This window comes from Podarcis pityusensis (assembly GCF_964106645.2).
Source record: "Podarcis pityusensis genome assembly, chromosome: 5".
NCBI classification, from domain to species: Eukaryota; Metazoa; Chordata; class Lepidosauria; order Squamata; family Lacertidae; genus Podarcis; species Podarcis pityusensis.
In genome coordinates, this window is record NC_138032.1 from 76,279,524 (window position 1) to 76,305,084 (window position 25,561).

Here is a 25,561-nt window from a genome sequence, read left to right on the forward strand (position 1 = left end):
GCAACAGCTTCCTTTCAAGGACGAACCCTTGAAAAGCTTTGTCACCAGGCTGGGGCAGGGACCAAATTCTGCAAAGGCTTCTGGAATGCCTCTCTCTTACCAAGAGTCATTGAGGGGGAGGCATTCAGGAGAGCTTTGCCACTGGCCTCTCTGCACCCCAGAGGTGGAGGAGACCAGCAACAATGCTCAGCAGTGGAACAGTGTTGCTCTGCAACCACTTCCCTTACCTGGGTTGCTTCTCTGGTAGAAGCAGAAGCAGTGGCGGTGAGATGCCTACAGACAATGCTTTTTTCGGGGGGGGGGACGCAGGGATATGCATTCCCCTAAACATTTTGTGAATCTAAGTTTGGCCTCATTGAGGGGCAGTATTTCAATATGAATAGGAAAATGAGAGTACCCCTAAACATTTTTTTAGAAAAAAAGCACTGCCTACAGGGGTGCCATCTCTTGCATTTTTACTACCTGAGGTTGCTGCTTCACCCTGCCTCATAGGTAGTCCAGTTCTCAATGGAAATGGTTTTTGACCCGTTCTAATAAAAAATCCTCCTCAAAGATCAGTTTCATAGACTGCTATTAGGTCCACTGTCGCTGTTGGAAACATATGTAGATCATGGTGCCTACCATCAACTTTAGCTGGTGTGCTGGCTGTGCTCCTTCTGGGAGAAAGATGTTCAGAACTCTTTTATTCATACTTTAGCAACATTCATGCAGAATTACTGGTTTTCTTGTTTTCATGGAACTAACCTAGAAAACAGGTCAGTATTTTGAACAGTGCATGATCATTTATAAATTAATAAAGTCTATCTATATCTATATCTATATCTATATCTATATCTATATCTATATCTATATCTATATCTATATCTATATCTATATCTATATCTATATAGTTGACTTGTACTCACCATGACAAAATAGGAAAAGCTTCATCCACTTATTATTTCCTTCATACAATATTATTGTTAAAGGCAGGGGTAAAAGACTAAGAAAGATGTTGGGCTCCCAATAAATAAATATTTTGTTCTGGATTTTACTTGCACATTTTTGTGGAGTGGGGGATGACGTATTTTATGCTTGTTTCATGTTTTAATCAACAAAACAGCAAAGCTATATCATGGATGCTTCTGATGAGCAGTTCAGCTCCTGCAAAGCCCATCTTACTTATGTGATTTGCTAATAATAACCAGCATGTGTTAGAAAGCTTCAGAAATAAACATGTTGAAACCAAGCATTGCCTGAAGTGAAATACTAATGTGAATTTGGAGGTTCCTGACTGGACAAAACATCTACAAAACGTTGAGGGAACTGAAAAGCATTTTGATAAAACTAGTGACATTTCTGCGTTCTGCACCTCCCTAGGTTGTCACCAGATTTTGCCAAAAGCAAAAAACATTAGGTGACTTTGGAGGTTCCTTTTTAACTGAAAGACTGAGAAGAAAGGCAGAGAAGCAAACAGGGATCAATAAATCACCAAGTTTCAATAAGATGATATCCAGGAAGGGCGTGGTTCCTCAAATCCTGATTCAGAACCGTTGTGAGTGATCTACACCCGTGAGGGATTTCTGGGACCTCTTCCATGTCTGGGTGCGATGCTTGTTGATGTCTCTGTTAGCTAATTTGTATTTCATCCTGTATCTCTGCAATCAGGGAATTCCCTCCAGTCAAGAATGGCTTTGTGTCAACAGCATGTCAAATAATAAGCCCTGGCAACCATTTCCCTCTCCAACTGCTGTACTAAACTTGACAGATGGGTGTCTCATCTTGAGGAGAAACAATAAAGAGTGACTTGCTATACAAATATGACTTGTCAAGGTCATGGTTTTTGACAGCCTGAGCAATGCTAAACTGAAGCCCCATTTTCTTTCATACACAGTTCCATTTTTCCCCTTCTGTCCAGCATATTAAAATGCCAATTAAGCATTCTGGACTCCCCTCTGAGCCCCCTCATGGTTGCACATCTATCACACCTTTAATTCTCCTAAGGCTCGTCATTGCACACAGGAATATGTACAGAGCAAAACCATTTGCTATTGGTACCCATGACACTTTTATCAAATATATGTATACCAACCCCTCATTATTATTTCTTACAAATGAAAAATTGCTCACATACATTACAAAATCAAACCATTCTGATCCCTCATTTTAGTACCTCTAGCCCACGTTAATTTATTTGTCAACCTTTCCACCAAAGCTATACTCCAAACCTTTTAATACCAGAATTCTTTTAAGCTCCTTTCAAAAACAGGCAATCATGAGTTTTAATGCTCACTTATCCACATCTCAAATTCTTTATTATTGGTTAATTTTTGAAGCCTAGTGTTTGTTTCTTGCCTGGTTAGTCTCTAGAAAATTGTGAATTAACAAACTCACAAGAAGTAGCTACTAGGGCAAACAGAAAAGGTCACAACTTGGATTTTAAAAGATTTGTTTCTACCCCAGCTTTCCTCTCAGGAGCTGAGTGGTGTGCATGGTCCTCTAGTCCCCATTTTATCCCCATAACAACCCTGTGAAGTTGGTTAGGCAGAGAGATCATGGCAGACCCGAGATCACCCAGTGACCTTCATGGATGGCTAAATGGGGATTTGAATTCGGCCAATTGGTGTTAAAGAAAGATAGAACTTTTTTTATGTATGCTACGACAGCAGCAAGAATACTCATCGCAAAGTATTGGAAGACACAAGATCTACCCACCCTGGAAGAGTGGCAGATGAAGGTGATGGACTATATGACACTGGCTGAGATGACTGGCAGAATCCATGAGCAGGGGAAAGAGACGGCGGAAGAAGATTGGAAGAAATTTAAAATTTATCTTAAGAACTATTATAAAATTGATGAATGCTAAAATGTCGAGGTTTTGAGAAAGAAAAGGAGATTACAGCGACATAAGATTAAGCTGAAGAAAAGAATAAGAAAAAATATATTTGATAAAATTATTTAGAATTTGCTGAAATAATTTTGGAAATTGGGATGTAGGAAGGGGAGGTTTGGGGGAGTCCGAGAAGTGAGGGATATGAAAAAAAGGTTATGAAATTATACATGTTTGTATGTCTTTTTATTTGTTTGTATTGTTTAAAAATTTTTTGTAAAATCAATAAAAAATTTAAAAAAATAAATAAATAAATGGGGAATTGAATTCTAGCCAACGCTCTAACCACAATACCACTCTGACTGTAATTGCTTCCGTGTTGACATTTGAGCTGCAAACCCAACATTCAGTTTTCAGAATTTTTTATAAAATAATCATATCAACATTTGATTGGATACATGTATAGATAAGTTAACATATTATAAAATTATGTTCCAAGTCATCTCTTTAATACTATTAAATAGAGAGACTGCTACAATCTATCAGATACTGTCAAATGTTGATTGCTATATGTCAAATACTTACTGTTCCTGACCAGATATTGTCAAATGTTGACTGCGCTGTCAAAATGCTGAAAATGAAAATGAAATACTTTCAATATTCACACATCTAGAGATTATTTGTCATGGAAATTCATGAAGGATAATCTTTAAAGTATATCATTGCAGCAAATTGGTTCCAACTCTTAACAAGGACAAACTACCATTCACACTATTATTCAAATATTATTGGGTATTATTGCCCTTTTCATATTTTAATTCAAGACTTTTTCATGAAGACGTTTTTGAAAGCTTGATATGATTGACTTGTTTAATAATTTCCTAAGAGTTAGAGTAGCTCTTCATTGACTTCTAGATGACGATACTTAGGCTACAATTCTAAGGTCCCTGGGAGGATGTCTAAGGGTGAAGAGCTAGGTCTTCCTTGTAGAAGGATATCCAACATCAAGAGCTGCTTCCATGAAGTTACAGAAATGTTTGCATCTGGTTTTTCTCTGACACCAGGGATTCAGAGGTAGAGCAAGCAAAGAAGACTCATTCTGAAGCATTCTGAACCATAGGATCAACAGTCCTTATATTGCCTGACATGCCATAGGAACAGAGGACAAACTAGTCCACTCTGGAGGTGGTGCTTCACAAAAACAAACTGGTATTTGTTTTTTAATAAATGAGGGGAAGGGGGAAGGAAAAATACCCACCCACCTTCAGGGGTGGAGGAAGGGGGCGGTGGGGGCGAGTAGCCCCGGGTGTCACCACTGAGAGGGGTGACAAAATGGTGGGCAGCACTCACCATGGGGCCTGCAGCATGCCCAAGCCATGCATCTCTCCTGGGAGTGACGCAGTGGCTTGGGTGCCCACAGGCTCCGTGCTGCCCCAAACGATCCACCCGCTGCCTCCCCCTCAGCTGTAGGGTGGCTGAGGGGGAGGAGGTAGGCAGAGTCCTTGGAGGCTCTGCGGAACATCCTGCCCCAGCTCACCCCGCCCCCACGGGCGGCTGGCCCTGCCCCTGGGTGCAGGGCATGCGCACTGCCCCAGGCACCTGATTGGCTTGTTCTGCTGCTGCCCACCTTCTACCCTGCTGGTGTGAATCTTGCAGTGCATTAGAAAAGGAGGTTCACCTGTCTTTTGCTCTTCCTCTTTTTCACCATTTGGTTTTCACCATGGCAGAATATGGAAGTCATTCCTAACACACACAAACACATTTGCTGCTGTAGACTGACTGCATCCCAGCAGGAAAGCCTTTAGCATTGGCAGCTATGGAATACCTTAAAGGCCTGTCTGCTCACATGGTTCCAGTCATCATCCTCATCAAAGGGAGTCCTGTGCATAACCAACCACTTTCAAACATGATATTCTGCTGTGAAGTAAAGCAATACCTTCCCTGAAATGCAACTACAATTTGAATTTATATATTCCCTGGAGCACACACAAACACACAAAACAAATAAACCCGATTCCCAATTTTAGATATGGTTGAACATTTTTTAGTCTATATGTAAAAGTATTAGACTTTACAAGCGGGCACATAATTATATCCGCCAATGCATCGTTTTGGGGTTGTTGTTTTTAAGCTTCCCTGGAAACTAAGTTGTTAAAAGCAAGATTTACAAGTGTCCAAAATGCAGGAGATATTTGGGGGAAATTTCAGATTTCTGCAGTGTTTTCTTCCAGCTCTATTGCTTACTTTAAATATGCTCACATGCTTTCAGGTTCTGCAAACATCTTTGAGACCAAGGAACCGGCTTTTAATTGAAAATAATAATGATTTAAAAAAAAAAAAAATCCCCAGAGTTACCAGTTTTCTATTCCAGAGGCCACATTTTGTCTTCTGGGATTGGTAGTATTTCACCGCGTCCCCACAGACCTTTCTAAGCATATCTCCCTTTTCATGCAAAGCACTGCAGAATGATCTGTGATTTACAACCTGCACAGCCCTAATTAATTTTTTAACGCAGTGCCTTCAATGAACTCAATTCTCATTTCTTCTTGTCCATATTTTATTAGACAGCACAGATATTAATTTATTTACTCATAGAAAGCTGAAGTAGATCAGAGGCAACATCTGGCTATTATTTGCAATAGTGTACAATTATTTTTTCAGCCATCTTCCCCAGCTGTGCCTATTTGTACACAGGCTGAAGAAATAACACACAAATGTCAGGGTGAAGTAATCACTCATCTGCAGTCCACCTGCACAGTCTCTCTTCTAGGTCTTTATTGTGGCTCTAGGATTATGCAATGCCCTCAGATCAAGACTAAGCCTCAGGAGAATTGTTCCCCGGGAGAATAGGGCCAGCCCAAGGCAATTTGCTGCCTGAGGCAAAGGACAAAATGGCACCCCCCACTACTGGCAATTTAATCCTGCTTCAGCAATGGATGCTTTCACTATACCTGAATGCAGCACATTAGCTAATGGGCTGCTGGGTAGGCAGTGTGGCCAGCACAACTCCAATACCTTGCCACCACTCCCTGTCCTCCAGCATCTCTGACATGAGCTCAGTGGTAGGGCCACCTATGGCTAGTGCCACTACTGGTTTGACCTGCTGATGGGAACAGTAGTCATTAACTTTCCACTTCCAGTGATTTGTCAACTGAGCTGCGCAGAGAGCTATGAAGAGATAGCCAGGCCACATCCAATGGACCATACAAAGCCCGCAATACATCAGTGGAGATACCTTTTGAGACCTAGGTATAGGCAATTAGTGGTCCAGGGGCCCCTTGAATGTGCCTCAACATTTTTGGAAATGAACCAGTGGGCAGAGCCACAATGATTAGCCCTTCAGTCTTTGCTCGGTTTAAAATACAAGGCTTGCAAAATATCATTGATCAGGGCTATAAGCCAACCACCAATGTGTTGGAAGCAAAGTAGAGCTCTAATAATTCCTGCAAAACCATTAGCCCTTGATCTTTTAATCTGATAAGACCCACCAACTTCCAAGGCCACACATCCCTTTCTGCTTATAAAATGCCCTTTAATAATAATAAAATAACAATAATGTATCCCCCTCCGCACTTACGGTAAGCAATGCAAATGAAAGCAAAGAGGACTGCAACATCTTCAAATAATCTCTACCCTCCTGCTGTGACTTTCTATTTTATGCCACTTCTTGCATGTTTAACTGTTATATACCTGCACCTCTCTAAAATGATATTTCACAAAGTTTACGAAAGCACACTGTCCTTCAGAACCGTTGAAATTCGCTGCACACAAATGATACAGAATCCTCAGCACTATACACCCAGCTGCTACGGTCACTATAATAATTGTGACTCAAAGTAGGAACCTGTGTTTCAAGAGTGGTTGAATTCAGGGGAGCAGATCTGGGGAACACCAAGCAAAAAAACAGAAACTTAGAGCATTAGTCTTTTGCTAGTCTCAATGTAATACGTATAAGCACTTCAAAAAGAGTCCCTCTATTGCATACTCTAAAGCAGGGGTTCTCTAAATTTCTAATACCCCGGGTTCGTTTGAGATGGCTGAAAATCGCTGAGGTCCACCAGTCACAAAATGTTGGTGCAGCGGCAGAGCCTGTCACAAAATGGTGGCAAATGCAGACAAGAGTTTGGCATAATCAGCTTCCCTGGCTGTTTGCTTAGATCAGAGTGAGCTATGGTTAGTGTCCAAGAGTGAGATGAAAATGGATTTAATTAAAGACACATACTGGGCATGTGCAGAATCGTGTTTTGCACTCTGTGCTGTAGTGGAACTTTAAGGCAAATTGCATGAAATTTGTAATGCATTGGAATATTTCATGCTGGGCCAATTCCTATTGTGAACCAAGCCCAGACTACCAGATCTCCTGTTTAAGCACCGGACAGGGGCATAGGAAGGGGGTGCAGTCTGCCCTGGGTGTCATCCCTGAGGGAGTGACAAAATGGCACACCACGGAGGGCAGCACTTGTCAGGAGTTGAGCCTACACTCGAGTAAGACCCTGGCAGAGACATATGCCCGACTGACATATTCTCTCCCTCCTGGTCAATCGTTCGGGAGCTTCAAAAGCTTTTTTCTGCCCAAACATCACAGCGACCGATGCCAACCGACACCAGCACACTCAGGGATCCACAGAGTTTGCACAGTTGCATAACAGACCTCAGCAACTCAGCATTTTGGCTAATCTACTTTATTTACATATAAACACACACAGAGCACTGCAACATGGCTCCCTCTCTCTCTAGCATCAGACAGCAAAGAGAAAAAGAACAAAGGGCAATAGTCCCACTTCACAGAACACAGTAACACAAACATCCTGTTTCTGTCACATCCCACTCTGTGAAGTCAAAACATATACCGTCATGTGAAAGACAAAAATCCCATGACTGCAATCATGGAGCAGGAATTCTAACAGCACTTACCTCAGGGCCTGACCTGCAGCGCCTGAGCCACGTGTCTCTCCTGGGAGTGACACAGTGGCTCGGGGCCTCGCACTGCCCGAAATGGCAGCGTGGGGCTTGCGTCCACCAGGTGGACTCTGTGGGCAGCTCACCGCGCCAACCTCCTGGCAGGATCACCACAGCGCCCCTGTGTGGCGCCCCCTTGCGCGGATCATTGCGGCTCACCCCACTGCTGCCGCTCTGAGTGCTGGAGCAGGTAGCTACGCCCCTAGCACTGGAGCCATTGACACATGCATGCACAAGGCATTACTTGAGGATCCTGTAACTAACTTATGAACATGTATGTGTGTCACACCCACACCCTCCTTCATTGCTTTTCACATGCTTCCTAGGGGCGTCGATATATCTGAGGCCAGCCTTTGCTACCACCAGCAGCACTTGAATTCTCTGGGTGGGTGGACACCAGAGTTCTCCAAGCTTAAGTGAGCCTGGGCTTTCACGCATGATTCAGTTGTAACTGTGACTGAGAGGCTGTGCTCCACTCTCAGGAGAACGGGGCTAATGGAAATCCAGCTAACCCAGAGAGTAGTCTGATGTAAAACACTTGTACAGCACAAAATGATTTTGCATCACCTGCAAAGAGGGCTGTAGAAGGATATGCTTGACTGGTAAGGAACGACACTTATGAAAAGGAGAGAGAGAGAAAGAGAAGGAGCAAAAGTAAGGACAGACATGTAAAGCGCTGTGAGCCCCTAAGGCACAGTGCAAACCAGACTTGTTTGCTTTTGGAAACAAGCAGGGTCCAGCCCCTAGACAACTATGCTGGTGTATTATGAATAAGTGTCTTAAATATAGCTCATTGTGTTTGTGGCAAGTTTGCAGAAAGTAGTAGCTAAGTGGATCATGGGCCTCTGTGAGAAATATGTGAGTCAAAACATTCCTGCTCAGAATATGGTTAAATGGGAGCTTTTAAAAATATGGATTCATCTCTATCTGGATTGGAAGATTGGATGTGCACAAGAAGAATCCCTTGAAGATACAGCAAGCCTTTCCCCAGGATGTGGATGCACCTATACCATAGGCTTAATGTGATCCCTGAGCCAAAGAGATAAGTAACTACTATAATGGCCTGAATATAAGCCACACCTTTAAAATCCAAGGGCAAAAAAGACAATACCTGAATAAAAGCCACTCCCTTAAAATTCCGCAGGCACTCACACCCATTCCGTTTTACCATATGTCTGTTTCAGCAGAGATATTGTAAAAGCCAATTTTTGTAAGGTTGCGAATTTAAGCTGCACTTTAACTTTTCATGGTCAGAATTGGGGGGGGGGGGGGGTAATGCTTATATTCAGGCCAATACAGTATTCAACATTTAGAATACATATGGAGGCAGCCCTGTATGGGCAAGCTTTTTAATGTTTAATGTTTTATTGTGTTTTTATATATGTTGGAAGCCACCCAGAGTGACTGGTGCAACCCAATCAGATGGGTGGGGTATAAAAAATAAAACTGTTGTTGTTGTTGTTGTGGAACAGGACAGCCAGTGTGGTGTAGTGGTTAAGAGCAATAGACTCGTAATCTGGGGAACCGGGTTCGCGTCTCCGCTCCTCCACATGCAGCTGCTGGGTGACCTTAGGCTAGTCATACTTCTTTGAAGTCTCTCAGCCTCACTCACCTCACAGAGTGTTTGTTGTAGGGGAGGAAGGGAAAGGAGAATGTTAGCCACTTTGAGATTCCCTAGGGTAGTGATAAAGTGGGATATCAAATCCAAACTCCTCCTCCTCAACTTCACTGGATAAATGTTAGAGGGGATGCCTTTGGTGAGCAGGATATGGCATAGGAAATTGCATTCCCGGCCCAGCTCTAGCTAAACTCAGCCTTAAAACCTCCCCCTGCTTTTCAATGCTTTTTGCAAGTTAGATGGATTCAGTGAAAGAGAGAACACACACACACACACACACACACACACAGACGACTCACTGCTGCTCTGCATGGCTGGCAATAATGCCTTGTGAAGCACTTTAATTCCTCAGACTTGTGATAACCTTTCCTTAAGAACCTCACACGGAATTTGGGGGAATGACTTGGAGAATGAATCCTTTAGAAGACTCCCTGATGCCGGCTGGCAGACAGCAGCTGGAAAAGCAACAGAAGTGAAGATGACTTTGGAGAACTTAGAGACAAAGCTTCCCCTAATGAATCTCTCTCCTTCAACTATCCTAGGGCTTTAACACAAGAAAGTCTGACTTTTTTTTTGTTCTTTTGAACTGCTTTTCTGTAAGGTTTTAGCAGCCTAGTTTCTAATAACACACACGCCTAGGCAAGGAGACTAATTGAACCCTAAAGATTCCCTATTAGGGATTCTTTGTATATGAGGAAGAGATCATATTTATCTGTTCTGCAGCAAGAGGCTTGCTCAAGAAAGCATTCCTATTGTGCCTTTGTTTATTTTATGTATTCATCTGGAAAATAAAGTTGTGTCCCCAGTGTTTTATATAAACTCCAGGTGGCTTAGAGTAAACTAACAGAATCCAATTAACTCACATAAAAAATAAAACACCACGGTTATAATGCACAATGTTAAATGACAGAGTTAGTGTTAAGTTCATTAGTATGTCACCCTTCCTCCAAGAAATTCAGGGTGATGTAAATAAGACTGTCCTATTTTAACCTTCAACAACCAGCGAGGGAGGTTTGGGTGCAAGATGGTGACAGGTCCGTGCCCTGACAGAACAGACGAGAGAAGAGGATGTTGCGGAATCTTGGGCGCCAGAGATGGAGGGAGCTGCGGCCCAGCAGGAACATGAGCTTTTGGATTTGACAAATGAACTTGGAAAAAGCCAGATTAGGAAAGATAAAGTTTGGACTGGTTTGGAAATGGGGGGTTGGATAGACCCCCCTATGCAGGGATGTTTGGACTTTCCGAGTCTGGCAATGGGCCGTGAGGTGTTTGGAGCTGTGGGGGCTCTCAATTTTGGAGGGATTCTGAGACATGTTTTTAAATACCACATGGAGTTTAGTCTGGACTATGGAAAAGGGGCTGATTTGGTGAAAAGGGTCAAAAACATTACCAAGCTGGAGTTCCCACGAGTGAAAGGTGAATATGAAGAAGAGCTGCGGAAGGGACATGGAATAATAGACTTAAGAGCCTCGGATATAAGGATACCAGGTTAATGCGCTAGATCGATGGGATAAAAAGGACTGACAAAACCCGGGACCAGGAGGAAGGGACGCTGGATGAAGATTGGATTGTTTCTATTTCTTTTTTTTATTACTAGGATTGTTTTATAAAATTGATGACTGTTAGAAAAATGTTGGAATGAAATTACTTGGCTCTAGCAAAAATGTTTAAAGAATTAGGCAAGAATATTATGGTTATGAGAAGTGGGTAAAAATAAGTTTTAAGTTTTAAGGTTTTTTATAAGATAAGATGAAAATAGATTAAGGTAATGTAATGACAGAATATTATGAAATATGGAAAGGATTTGCTGCGATAATTATTAACTGGGATACAAAAAAAGGGAGGAGGAGGAGGTCAAAGAAAGAAGGTAATGACAGTTGAGGATTTGAGAATGATGGTTTTATTTTTATCTGTTTGTGGTGTATTTTTGTTTTCTGAATTTGTATTGTTGGATGTGACTTGTTTTTCTTTTTTCTTTTTTCTTTTTCTGCTTTGTCTTTTTCTCTATTTTTTTTTTTAAATTTTTTTTCAATAAATATCATTTAAAAAAAAAAAAAAAAGATGGCGACAGGTCCAAAGTCACCCAGTGGATGCCATGGTTCAAGTGGGGAGGATTTGAGCCTTGATCAGAATAAATTTCATTTGCTACATCACAGTGGAATCTCCATCAGCACACTTAGATAAAACTTATGGACATGAAGAGCCAGTGGGGTGAGGTGGCCAGAGTGATAGATTGGGATCAGGGGAACCAGAGTTCACATTTCCACTCAGCCATAGAACCCACTAAGCTTGGACCAGTCACTATCTTTCAACTTGGCTTACCTGAGAGGGTTCTTGTCAGAATAACCAGGGCATAGCCATGTGTGGCATCCTGAGTTCTTTGGAGGAGTGTCAAAGTAAAAATGGTAAATAATGAATCATACTAATACTAATTAAATACTAATACTAATTAAATACTAATATAGTCAGCATTGCATCAGCTTGTGTCAATTATTGGCCTAAAGCAGGCATGTCCAACCTCAGGTTGGCTGCGATCTACCAACATGTATCAAAACTTGGCAGTATCATAACTCTGAAGGCATTTAAGTTTATGAAATAAATGAATAAATAAATAAATAAATAAATCTTTATTTCACGAATACAGTAGTTATCTTTGGCTATCATCGTGACAGATCCAAATAGTTACTAGATGGACAAGTAACTAAACAAGTGAGAAAAGCCAAAGTATATTTTTATATTAGTTTGCACAGATTTGAGGAGCCAGCTTCTGTGTGGGTGTGTGGGTGTTAACTTTTCCCCTTCCGAGTTGCTTCCTTCCTTGCTCCAGGATTCTCCTTCCCTGCTTCCCCACCCGCCCTCTCACAGCATCCTCACTCTTTCCCCCCACCTCAGTCTTTCTGCTTCTGGAGCTTTTTGTTTTGAGTCCAATCATGTTATCACCCCCACCCCGAAGTTTGTACCGTGCGGGAACACCCCCTCACACACATCCCAGCCCTCCCTCAGGGCACCGCGTCCCCCTCACCCCACCACTGGTGCTCTAGCCCCCCGTCCAGTGCAGTGCATAGTGGGCATCAGGAAAGGAAGGCAAGCCGGCTTCCTCAGCTGGAGGAGGGGCTCAGGCTTGCATGAGACTGGTGGCAGCAGCAGTTGCTGCTGCATCCCAGGCTGCAGAGAAAGGATTTTCTTTCTCTGCCTGCAATCGACAAAAATCAGTCAGCGTTCCCCAAGTCGATCGCGATCGACGTGTTGGACATGCCTGGCCTAAAGGTTTTCCCTAATTATTTCGAACCCTAGGCAGGAAAAAGGACACACCTTTTTCTTGGATCACATCCACAGTCCCTGCTGGTGAGAGGGTAGGGACAGTAATATCCTGACTTCGAATTTTAGTTCCTTCCCAATCCAGTGTTAGGGACGCAGGTGGCACTGTGTCTAAACCACAGAGCCTAGGGCTTGCCGATCAGAAGGTCGGCAGTTTGAATCCCCGCGACGGGGTGAGCTCTCATTGCTCGGTCCCTGCTCCTGCCAACCTAGCAGTTCGAAAGTAGATAAATAGGTACCGCTCCAGCGGGAAGGTTAATGGCATTTCTATGCGCTGCTCTGGTTCGCCAGAAGTGGCTTAGTCATGCTGGCCACATGACCCGGAAGCTGTACACCGGCTCCCTCGGCCAATAAAGCAAGATGAGCTCCACAACCCCAGAGTCGTCCGCGACTGGACATAACGGTCAGGGGTCCCTTTAATCTAGTGTTGCCAATCTCAGGGCATTGTGCTCATCTTGCAAGTTGCCATATTTTGGTCCAATCTAGACAAATCTGCTCTTTGAAACACTACCAGTACAACCACATCAGTAGAAACAAATAATTCTGAGAGCCCCCCCCCCCCCGCTTTTAGAGCATGTTGTATCATAGAGACTATAAGTAAAGGTCTGAAAATACTGGTGAAAACATAGAGAAACCAAAGAAACAGCTAGCGTTTTCAGATATCATAATTTCTCTCCATTTATTCTCCCTTCCCGAGGAGTGGCAGAAGTTGGAACATTTAGTCTCCTGGGATACTCCTGGAACCAAGGCCAGAGACCCCAGTTCTTCCTTCTGGAATAACTTGATTTCCGAGAGCACAGTTTGACAGCAACAACTGCTGCTACTACTACATTATTTTTGTTGATGCAACATTAAAATATTTGCAACAAGCTCATATTATAACTTTGCATAAACTGAACTCTAATGCAAGGGAAGAGAGCATGGAAACTTCATATAGAGGCACAGAGCTTTATAAAGATTAGGTGAGCAATCCTTCTCAATACTGTATCACGAAAGCAGGGAAGAAAGCCCACTGGCAAGCTGCAAGGAAGCATCTATCAGCATGTATCAGGGCTGTAATGATGTTTTCTAAGTGATAGTGTTTGGGAAAGCCGGAGCTTTGATTAGGGATAGATTCATGATGTGGGGGGTGAAGAGGAGATAAGAACCTTGAATTATGAGGAGTCAGATATTTCCAAACTCACAGGGATTGAGTTAATAGACCTATGAATATTTATCAATAGTCAGACAGATAAAACGAAAATTTAGTTGCTTCGCCATGGACAAATTTTGTTAGCAAGATGCTTTTTTTCCCTCTCCACAGGCTTCTATTTATCTATAGCTGTAAAACCTGCTAAATAAATAAATAAGGGGCTTCTGGTCTCATCTCTTTATTTTACTGTTTTAAAAGCCAGAAGAAGAAACTATGTTTAAAGAGTTAGCAGCGGGAGCTTCTTGTATCAGTTTTCTTCTTCCTCCAGGAGGGTCCAGGGTTGTCTTTAAAGCACCATGGAAGCTACATGCTAGCTGATACTGGAAGCATCTTGTGGGTGAGATGGATGGGCTAAGTTGGAAGTCGGAGCTAAGTCAATGTGAGAGTCTCTTCAACTGTTTATTCCCTATTTTGGTGCATTCCTCTCACATGCACATGACACATCAGCTTTCAGAGGGAAGAAATATGATAAAATTGATGAAAATTTAAATAGAGGAGACACAGAATTTATTTATTTTATTGTTATTAATTTATTAAATTTATATACCGCCCTTCATCGAGAGATCCAAGGGCGGTATTAGTAGTAGTAAAGGTAGTACCCTGCCCATCTGACTGGAATGTCCCAGACACTCTGTGTGGCTTCCAGCATATACACAAACATAATAAAACATTAAACATTAAAAACTTCCCCATACAGGGCTGCCTTCTTCTAAAGGTTGTATAGTCACTTATCTCCTTGACATCCGATGGGAGGATGTTCCTTCTTCTACCGAGAAGCCCCCCCTGCCTGGTTCCCTGTAATCTCACTTCTCGCAGTGAGGGAACCGCCAGAAGTCCCTCAAAGCTAGATCTTAGTGTCCAAGGCATTTTGAGTTTAGGGACACAGAATAGCAATTCAGAGAGGCTAAAGAACTTCAGGTTAAAATTTAGGTGCTGAAAAGACTTGGAGAGAGACTGTATGCAAGTGTTTATATGCTAATGCTAGAGGCCTGGCCAGGGCAGTTGTCCTCTTATATACCTGCTGGGATTGACAAGGCATCTTGCCCTCACCGGAATCTCATAACTCTCCTGACAGGTGATTTGGTCGGCAGCCACAGTGTGGAAAGAAAAGTATGAAATTGCCCACCAGATACCAGGCACTCAATTTTAATCTAGAATTTAAATTCTCAAAACTTTCTTCTTTGTTCATTTGAGCAAGTAAACTACTGCTCTCACTTCATTACAAACAGTATTTCTACCAGCAACACACTTGAGCAAACCTGCTCCTCTTCCTTTCACAGATATTTTGTTGCCATTTTGCAACTGTAGCTGCCTCTGATTAGTTATAATTTAACTCCTGGGGGAAATAATTAGTATCACACATCATGTGCATGGAAGTTGCCAAACCAATTAACCAGCTAGAAGGATTACTGGTAATAGCACCAGTTTTCCTATAACTTGAGATTGCTGGATAGTTTTGATGAACTGCAAAAGCATTTTTAGTTTGCTTTCTGTCGCCACCCTGGAACTTTTCTTTATTAGTGCCTCTTTGTTTTGTACGATTCCTTGCAAATGAAGGAAAACAACTTTTCTGCTTGTATATGTTGATAATATGATTTTGGTCACTGAGAACAAACAAGATTGTACAAAAACAAGATTGGGTGCAGGCCTGGCCAGAACATAGGCGTCCTGACTGTGACAAAGGTGACCTGTGTGCTTGTTTGATTAACAGCTGTTGGGAACTTCAAGGTCCCTGCTCTCCCTTGTACTGGACATGGAGACTCCAATAGAGAGCATTAGATGTCAAGAAGGAGGCCAAGTGGGCATCCTATCAAATGACAGGGCAGGAGCTACACAGAGCAGGGCCTTTTCACTGGTGGTGCCCATTGTGTGGCTCACTCTTTCCAGACCTGTTCTCTTTTGGCCTGTATTTTGCAGCTTTAAAATTTAGGAAGACTTTGGAAGAACTGGTTGGCAAGTCTTATCAGTCGCTGACATATGAGTCGATTTTATTTGCTGCTATTCTGGGCTTCTGGTGCACCAGGCTTTACACCAGAGCCCTTGCATGAAGTCTTGGGTTTGCAATTTTGGGAGAGGGGAGGCTGCGGCACTGGGGAGCGGGCAGGCTGGCGAGGCCCCCTAAATTTAGAGACCCAAGTTGTCCTGCCCTGGCATGAAGTCTTGGGTTTGCAAGGCCCCCTAAATTTAGAGGCCCTAGGCTTCCGCTTACTTAGCCTATACATAAATCTGGCACTGGCAGAGAGCAGAGAACTAGTGCAGGGCTGCTTGCTCCTCTGTTAACCAATATCATTCATATATTTTCAAATGTTCATGAGCATTTTAAATCAAATATTAGCTTTCAGGCATTTTTCCAGAGAGTTCTTACTTGCCTATATGGCTGCCTATATAACTATGACAAGTGTGTGGTGGTACGAATCCAACTAGTTCAAAAGAAAATCTGCAATTTGCAATTATTATAATAATTATGAAGAGAACGTAACAGTCGATCTTCGTGGATGCAAATCAATCGATATTTCTAAATTACCTAAAATGCACCCTTCCATTCCTGGATTGCATCAGTCATTTTTCCACCCTTTAGGCCTAATTGTTTCTGTATCCGATTAGCTCCCCCGCACTCCACTTCTTCCCAGCTCTCTGTTCAGCCATTTGTCTTCTAATCCTGAGTCCTTGGATGCCAAATGTGATATTTAAGCCAGTAGCTATCAGCTGCACTCTGATACAACTGGCAGCTCTGCCCATGTACCAACTGCTAAATCTGGACTTTTTAAACAATAGGATGTGGGTTTTGCTAGGTCCAAACGAGCTCTTGATTGAAATAAATTGGTGCTGTTTGTGGAACAGCCAAGGACAAAAAGGAGCAATAGGTAGCACTGCTGCCCAGATCATAGCCTCAGTATATTGGTTGGCAGCAGAATGTGAAGAATGTTGGCCTGTCATTCAGGCAGGCTTTACATGTCATGGGCTGAAGCCTGGCCTCGTGTTCTATAATCCGTATTGCCTGAGGTTTTACACAATCAGAAGACATTTATTGTCTGTGTGAGAGCGAGGGGTGGGGGAGGGAAATGAGAGAGCCGGGGATATTAACTTTAGACTAGGGCCACCTCTGAAATATTTTACTGCACATAAAGCTGAGGAAAAACTAGTCACAGGGTTTTTTTGCAAACATTTTCAGCTGTGCAAGAAGCCTTGTTCCAGGTGCAACTGAACACAGGGTAACTTCATCCGATAGTATGTTGCCCAGATAGCAGTGAAGGAGACAGAGTTTCTCCTCCTTATTGGGTTCTTGTGAAACCTCATGGGATGGGATCATTCTGTGGAATCTTGCAAGGGGAAGGAGTGGTCAAGGTCTTTAAAAGGCCTCACCCACAAAGTTTGGGGTCCTGTGAGTTTCCCACCCATCTTTGGGTTAGAGCTATTTAGGTCACTGGTTGACAAGGCCAGAAATGAATTTTTCCTTCCAACATTCATTGGCTTCTGGTCATTGCTGCTACAGTTGTTTGCCTTTCACTCAATAAAATATTGCTTACTCATGTACTTTTTGGCAGTATTTTGCCACAACTGTAGGCTGGGCAAGATCAGCATAGTAAAGAAGGGGCCTGCCCAACATTTCTCCAGTGAAAATAGGGATGTCAATAATAGCAACAACAACAAAAACATGTACAGGGCTGCCTTCAGATGTCTTATAAAGGTTATATAGTTACTTATCTCTTTGTCTTGGGGAGTGCATAACTCCATACCCTCCAACATTTCTCTGATAAAAATAGGGATGTCCTAAGGAAAAGCAGGACATTCCAGGATCAAATTAGAAACTGGGATGGCTTCTGTAAATTCAGGACTGTAAATAGGGACACTTGGAGGGTCTGTGAGGGGAGAATTAGCTTCGACACATTTCTGCTGTTGACACATGAAAAAATGCCACATAGACAAATGGTCAAAGTATGGCCTTTTCACCATTTTGCCTGGTGTGTCATAGTTAGTTACTCCACTAATAGTTTTTCCCCTGTAGGTGGTTTGTTTATATTAAGTGGCCCATAGTTCAACCCACACATGGTGTCCAGCTCTTTCTTTCTGCCTTCAGATTGCAACTGGTATGAAGAGGTAGGTGTGCAGCCTCTGCACATGAAGAATTCCAAGCTGTTTTGTGTGCCCTGTCAAGTTCAAGTTATGAGTCAGTGCCAGCCTGTGCAGATTGTAGTATGTAGTACATAGTACAGTGGTTTTACAAACACCTTGGGTTACAAACACTTTGGGTTACAGACTCCACTAACCCGGAAGTAGTACCTCTGGTTAAGAACTTTACCTCAGAGTGAGAACAGAAATCGCACGCCGGTGGCGCAATGGCAGTGGGAGGCCCCATTAGCTAAAGTGGTACCTCAGGTTAAGAACGGTTTCAGGTTAAGAACAGACCTCTGGAATGAATTATGTTCATAGCCAGAGGTACCACTGTACTTTAGTGCGGTTTTGCCTCTTTCGAGCAATGGACAGCAATAAAACAAGGTAGAGGCCAGGCAGAACCAGACCTAGTTTATATCCTTGCGCCCATCTGGGCATCTCAGAGCTCCTGCTCATCTCTGTGCCACCAATGTCACAGGCTGCTCATCCCTGCTGCAACAGATTCTGACCCTGTTGCGTGCCAATGAAATGATTTTCAGGAGAGCTCTTGAGAAAAGTTGTGATTACTGGATTGGGCACATTATTTCCACCTTGTCCTCTCTTTTACACCTTAGTACAAATGCTATATGCAAGCCAGTATGCTTCAATAGCTGGATCCATTTCTCATTGGCTCTCCTGTCTCATATGACAGCATCATTTTTTTAGTCTACATGATACTGACAGCTGAATTGACCCAGTAGGGTGCTCCATGAGAGCAGCCGTCTGAAATATTCATTACACTACTAATGTATTCCTGCCATCTTTCTCTAGGCAAATGTCCTCTTGGAAGAGGTATGTGTAGATTTAAAGGTACTTCCATACCACTTCTGCAATGCAGGGCACAGTTGCAGGGATTTCATGAAATGTTATTTTAGAGTGGGGAGTGAAATGAGACTTTTCTGTACCTGTTGGATGTAAAACACTTGTCTCTCTCCACTATCCAATTAATTACTAAGTGAATGAGTGATGAGTTGCTGCCGATTTCTTACTCTGTAATGACTTGTAAATTTTTAAAACAAATTTCACTTTTGCAAAATTAATTACACTCATTAAAAGTATTTACTAAGTGAAGTTCTTTATGAGGCATTTGTTAAATGTCATGTTTATTTTTTCTGCTATTAATCAATGAGGTAGCTGAATCACTTTTAATAAATATATCACTCTTGTTACTGTGTTTAAAATCTAAAAAGGAAAAAGAAAGCTTCATGTTCTCACTTTTTAAAGTTTAACCTTTTCAATTATTTTGTTTGGTTGTTTAGATATATTTATTTTTAAAAATGGGTGGAATTCAATGCCACACTATTACAAATGTCTGTGCAAGCATATTGACTTGTCAGAGTGATCCCCCTCCCCTCCGATGCTGTTCTGGGGGTACCTCTGACCCCCCAAAACATCCAATTTCAGGGGGCACAGAAGGTGCACAGGGAAAGGAAGGGGGAGAGTACAGAGTGCAAAATGAAGCCCTTGCACGGGATGTCCACTGATGGAGTTGTTAGGTGAACCCTACCCATTTTTTTATCATTATATATGTCTTTATCATGTCTCCCTCAGTGTTTTCCTTTCTAGGTGATGGATCGAGTCTATACCTATTTTGCTTTAGCAAAGCTGAGGCTATAGCTGCTCCTGGATCATAACCTGGGCCTCAGGCATCTTCCATTTTTTACTATTCCTACAGGAAAACATTTTGTATCTAATGGTGTCCCTCCAATGATGAAAGGAATTTTGATCCAGCTGAGGCTTCTATTAGTGTAATCGGGAGGGAACTAATTTTTGGCCAGTTCCTCCTATCCATACCGTACAAAGTGTTCCAGAGACTTGTGGGACCCTTTGGAAGGTAGTGGTGTGGCTGCAGGAGGAACTGGTCAAAAGCCTTGCCTTCCCATTCCATTGACAGAAACCTTCAATGGATGAAAAGTCCTTCCATCAGCAAAGGGATGCTGTTAGATATAACCCAAAGTATTCACCAGCCCAAGAAAGCTAAATGGGGTAGGAACATTCAACAGAGAAAAGCAAGTAATTGATTCTTGAAAAAAATTCCCAGATGCGTGAAGACAACCCCAGATAAAATTATGACCTCACATACACAGGTCATGGTGAAACTCAGGAAACTGCTTCTCTATGTACCTTGGGGCAGGTAATTATTAGCATATTGTTTCATATCAAATTTCTCATTCCAGTAGGTCCATAACAGGCCCTTCTGCTGGATGAGGGTATAAGAATAAATGTTGACCGCTCATTGGGGCATCTGGCTCTTGTTATGGTAGAATTCATCTGCTTATATCATGCTTGCTCCACTGTAAAATAGCATATACATATTTATGACAACAGGTAGGTGCATCTTGCAGTGCTAAGAGGAAAAAAGGCTGGATATACATATATAGACCCATATGTGCCAATAGAGATCTTCCTGCATTAATAGCACATTAATGGTAGCATCAGTGCATTGTTAATTAATTAAATTTGTATACCACCCTATACCCACAGGTCTCAGGGCGGTTCACAACACAAAGCCACAAAGTAATAAAAACAAAACCAAGAACAACTCAGTAATCTGCCACATTTTAAAAGGGCACTGGATATCATTAGTAAGATTTATTGCTGTCAATGCCCAATTTGTCAACAAGAACAAATAGATTATGGTACATTTTATTCAGCAAATACAGCGGTTCCCAAACTGTGACCTGGGAAGGATTGGTGGTCCCTGATACACTTTCAGTAGGTCATCAGAGAGCCAGTGTGGTGTAGTGGTTAAGAGTGGTAGTCTCGTAATCTGGGAAACCGGGTTCGCGTCTCCGCTCCTCCACGTGCAGCTGCTGGGTGACCTTGGGCCAGTCACGCTTCTTTGAAGTCTCTCAGCCCCACTCACCTCACAGAGTGTTTGTTGTGGGGGAGGAAGGGAAAGGAGAATGTTAGCCGCTTTGAGACTCCTTAAAGGGAGTGAAAGGCGGGATATCAAATCCAAACTCTTCTTCTTCTTCATCAAGAACACATCAGTTTTGCAAAAAAACAAAACAAACAAGAGAAAAATAAATAAAAACAAAAACTTCAACTTGGGAGCTGAAGGATAATATTCAGGAAGAATAAACTCTTTCACAATAGACTGATTATTACTTGTGAAAATATTCCAATGCATGTGAACTGTAGCTAACCACCTACTGTATGTGTGGAGGGGGTGGGGAATCCATCACAGTAAGCAAGAAGAAGAATTTCTTTCATTCTTTTTAGATTTTAGCTGAAAGGCAGCACCACACAGAGGCGCAGCTGCGGAGCTCAAACTTCTGCCTCTTCCTGTTGGGATACCGATGAGGCAGAACATTAATCTGTATAGCAAACGAATGACTACCATTTACATAATTACATTTAGCCCCAACTTATAACATATTCATAAGCACAAGAGAGAAGAATGATGCTTTTGTATAGATCAAAATAACAGATCAGCTTGAGTATGGGCAGATCGCCGGAATTCAGAGTTCTTACATTAATCTAAGGCTGAGCTGAATTTTTTTGTGTTTCCACACACACAAAAACCACCAGGTAATCAATATGGGAAAGTCATTTTGGGGTAGGGGAAGTTTCTTGCCTTAAAAAAAAAAACTTGCCTCGGGAACTACTTTAAGAGGATAGAAAGATGCAACCCTGGAGTGAGCCAGATCAAACTTTGATTGCTTAAGGCCAAAGACACTCAGATCTATGCAACAAATAATATTTGCAAATGCAAATACAGTCATACCTCAGAAGTTGAATGCCTTGCGAGTTGAACATTTTGGCTCCAGAATGCCTCAAACCCGGAAGTGAGTGTTCCGGTTTGTGAACGTTCTTAGGAACCTGAATGACTGATGCAGCTTCCTGCAGCCAGTCGGAAGCCACACCTTGGTTTCTGAACGTTTTGGAAGTCAAACAGACTTCCAGAACAGATTTCGTTCAACTTCTGAGGAACGACAGTACTGAAAATGCTATGACAGAAAACACTGAAAATAAAGGCCAGAACCAAGGATTTGTTGTTGTTGTTTCATCGTTTAGTTGTGTCCCACTCTTTGTGACCCCATGGACCAGAGCACGCCAGGCACTCCTGTCTTCCACTGCCTCCCGCAGTTTGGTCAAACTCATGTTCGTAGCTTCGAGAACACTGTCCAACCATCTCATCCTCTGCCATCCCCTTCTCCTTGTGCCCTCAGTCTTTCCCAGCATCAGGGTCTTTTCCAGCGAGTCTTCTCTTCTCATGAGGTGGCCAAAGTATTGGAGTCTCAGCTTCAGGATCTGTCCCTCCAGTGATCACTCAGGGCTGATTTCCTTCAGAATGGATAGGTTTGATCTTCTTGCAGTCCATGGGACTCTCAAAAGTCTCCTCCAGGGGCTACACCTGCTACACCTACAAGAGCTCTCTTAAGCTGCATCATTTATATACATAAAAATGAAAAAGTATGCATGAAAAATTGTATGCATTTGTCTCAATATATGCAAACAACTGCCAACCCAGCAGTTCAAAAGCATACCAGCATGAGTAGATAAACAGGTACCGCTGCAGCGGGAAAGTAAACACTGTCTCTGTGCGCTCTGGCGCCTGTCTTATTTCCTTACAAGTCAGCATTTAAAGTTTCTGATTGATTTCACAATATTGCCAATTTTCATCATTTTAAATACCCCACTGAAAACTGAAAAGCAAGTCTGCACTTTTGAAAAAAACAACAACCTGCGATAACCAATATTATTTTAGGTTTTAAGATGAACAACTTTGTTTCATTAACTTTTTCTATTACAGCTATGGATTGTAGGAAAGTTTTACCCAGTAGCCATTTTCCCCCCATGATGTCCAGAAAACGTAAAATTTTGTTACAAGACATAAGAGACCCATATTGCATGTCTTTGCAATAATTTTCACCATTAAAAACTTTTGATTCCATCATGCTGAAACTTTGGTTTTCTAAACCTAGTTTTTCCACAAAAAACCTACATTTATATATTTTTTAAGGCATTTATAAAAACTTTTGAGTGCTGGTGTATTTTTTCCTGAAATCCTCATCATGTTATTGAGCTCTGTGTAAAATTTCAAAGAGATATGATCATTGGTTATGGAGGGGGAAAAAATGCACACAAGGCTGAGGATCTCAAAAGGGACAGAAACACAGATTTCATGAAACTTTGAAGTGCTATCCGTTTGAGATAGAGGGGGGGGGGAATTAAGGGGGTTTCTTTCAACCATAAGGGAAGGGTGTATACCAAGTTTCATCAAAATCTGAGATGGTAAAACCCTTGTTTTTTGCATTGATTTGATGTGGAATGACCCCTTAACCATCCAGGGGTCCTTTACCTTTATCATATGCAAACAATTTCCCCCTAGTATAATGCATGTTTGTATCCTATCCCCCCCCCCCCCCACAGACAAGTGTATATTTTTTGGGTTGGAGAACCTCATAGCAAAATTTGGAGACAATTGAATTTTGAAGTATATTGGCTTGGGAAGGGCAGATTAGGTAGGTGTGCATCACAACACAAAGTAAATGAATTGATTTCCCCATTTTCTAGTATGTGACATGCTGCAGCAGTCCACTTACTGCTTTTGGGGATAATAACAAAATAACAACTGTAGTGACTGAGTTTTAAACAGAGGCCCTTCACATATCATCCTAAGTGGTTGACTGTATGTAAAATAAGAAAATGTGGTGGCTTGCAAAAGAACAAGCCATCCAACACAGTGTTTCTCACTTTGAGAACCTCTAAAAATACTGTATAAGAAGTTCTTATACTGTTTTTTGGTCGTTGCATTGTCATTGGAAAATAGATTTCATCCATAGGATCTATTACTTACCAAATCCCAACCTATTCAGTCAGATCCTATTATAACAATAGCTGCCCCCTGTTCTGCTTGATCTGACACATGCCATTTTTATATCATTTATATTTATATTATATTGTTTAAGCTGGAATATGACACAAGCTTCTGATGTGAAAGGACTGTTGCTTGGAAATTGCTGAAGTAAACAGGGCAGTGTTTAGCCACCAGAAAATATGCAAAACTATCTGGATTGTAAAATTGTTAATTTTTGAAAAGGGGTGGATCTACACATGGGGGGGGGGGAATGCTATGAATATGTCAGAAATAAAATCGTTATAACGAAAGGAAAAACACTATGTAAAAATCACATAGAAATTAATTTTGCTCTTTGGTGCCATCTGGTGTTGCTTGTTTATCACGCATTCAAAGCGTTATTTTTTGACTAATGTAGCTGAGTCCAATGTTCCCTCAGATCTTGAAATGCACTACATAATTGGGGGGGGGGTGTCAAATTTTCTAATGCAGTACTCATAGAAGTTTGCTATCAACTATGATTTTCCCACTCCCACCCAAAAAAATGATGTAGGATAACTGATGTTATCCTGAATCAATGATGTCTGAATTAGTTAAAGACAAATTAACCCTTGGGATGACCTGGAACCTTCAATGCTACAAGCATGCTCTGTTATCTAGTAAGTAATTTGTATGTTGTTCAGAGTTGGTTTGAACTTTGCAAAGTTCTAAGCTACTTCCAAACAAGTTTGAGGTTGATTTGACCAATTTTCTGCCAATGTTGGGGAAATAGGGACTATTTTGTAAAGTTTATAGATTCAGTATGGCAAGTAGTACACACCTCTTTACATTCGCTTTGCTAATGAATGGCCAATGCTGATCAATGACTTCCCTCCCTTCCTTAAACTCAGCAAACACAATACGAACTTGGTTCTGTCAAAGATGTTTACTTCTCACTCTTTCTAATCTTACCTTACAATATACACACACATTTGCATGATTCTAGTGTGCTCCCGGAAAGCTTGTTTTCTATGTGGGCTCAATATATCTAAAAAATGCAATTGCGGGGGGTTTCTTTCATTTTGGGAGTTATTCAGTTAATTTTTGCTTGACTGACAGATCTCATTCATTATGGATCGAACTGGTGGGATCTCTAGAGATTTCCATTTCTTTGCCGCGTATAATTTAGCTGCTGCTGCAGACAAGCTTTTGATAGTTTCTAGTGGCACATGAAAGGAAATATTTTCCAGCTTTGATTTTGCATTTGAGGATCCTTGCGTAAAACAACAGCATGATGGATTCTGTTATTCCAGTGTTTAAATTGTGATGTGTGTCTTTGTTTATTTGTTTATTTGTTACCATTTATGTCATCTGTCATGAAAAATCCCAAGGTGGTTTACATGCGAAAAGCATCATCCTAGAAAGAATTCAGGCTGATTTATGATTCCAACATGAACATTCGGCTGTCATCTTCTAGGATAGCTATTAACTAATTGGTTTTTCAAAATGGTAAGCAAAACTGGGAAGCTGGACATGACCCAGCAAGAACAGCTCTGCTTCTTTTTCATTCCTACACTTCAACATCCTCTTAGGTCAGAGACTGGGACCATGAAATCCTCTGGATTTTGTATGACTACAATTCCCACCATCCCTGACCACTAGCTGTGCCAGATGGGAGTGTGAGAGCTGGAATCTGAAAGCATATGCAGGCCACAACTTCACCATCCC

At 41.9% G+C, this 25,561-nt stretch overlaps 1 long non-coding RNA gene across 1 annotated transcript in view; it reads right to left on the bottom strand.

Annotated features, from left to right (window-relative positions):
• Window positions 1-51: 51 nt before the first annotated feature.
• Window positions 52-25,561, bottom strand: part of LOC308476971 — a 32,026-nt gene continuing 6,516 nt past the window's right edge. Inside the window, exons 2-3 of the long non-coding RNA XR_013986297.1 lie at window positions 3,395-3,440; window positions 52-744 (exon numbers count right to left, since the gene is read on the bottom strand). This is a non-coding gene — a long non-coding RNA (uncharacterized lncRNA). The remainder of the gene's footprint in view (window positions 745-3,394; window positions 3,441-25,561) is intronic.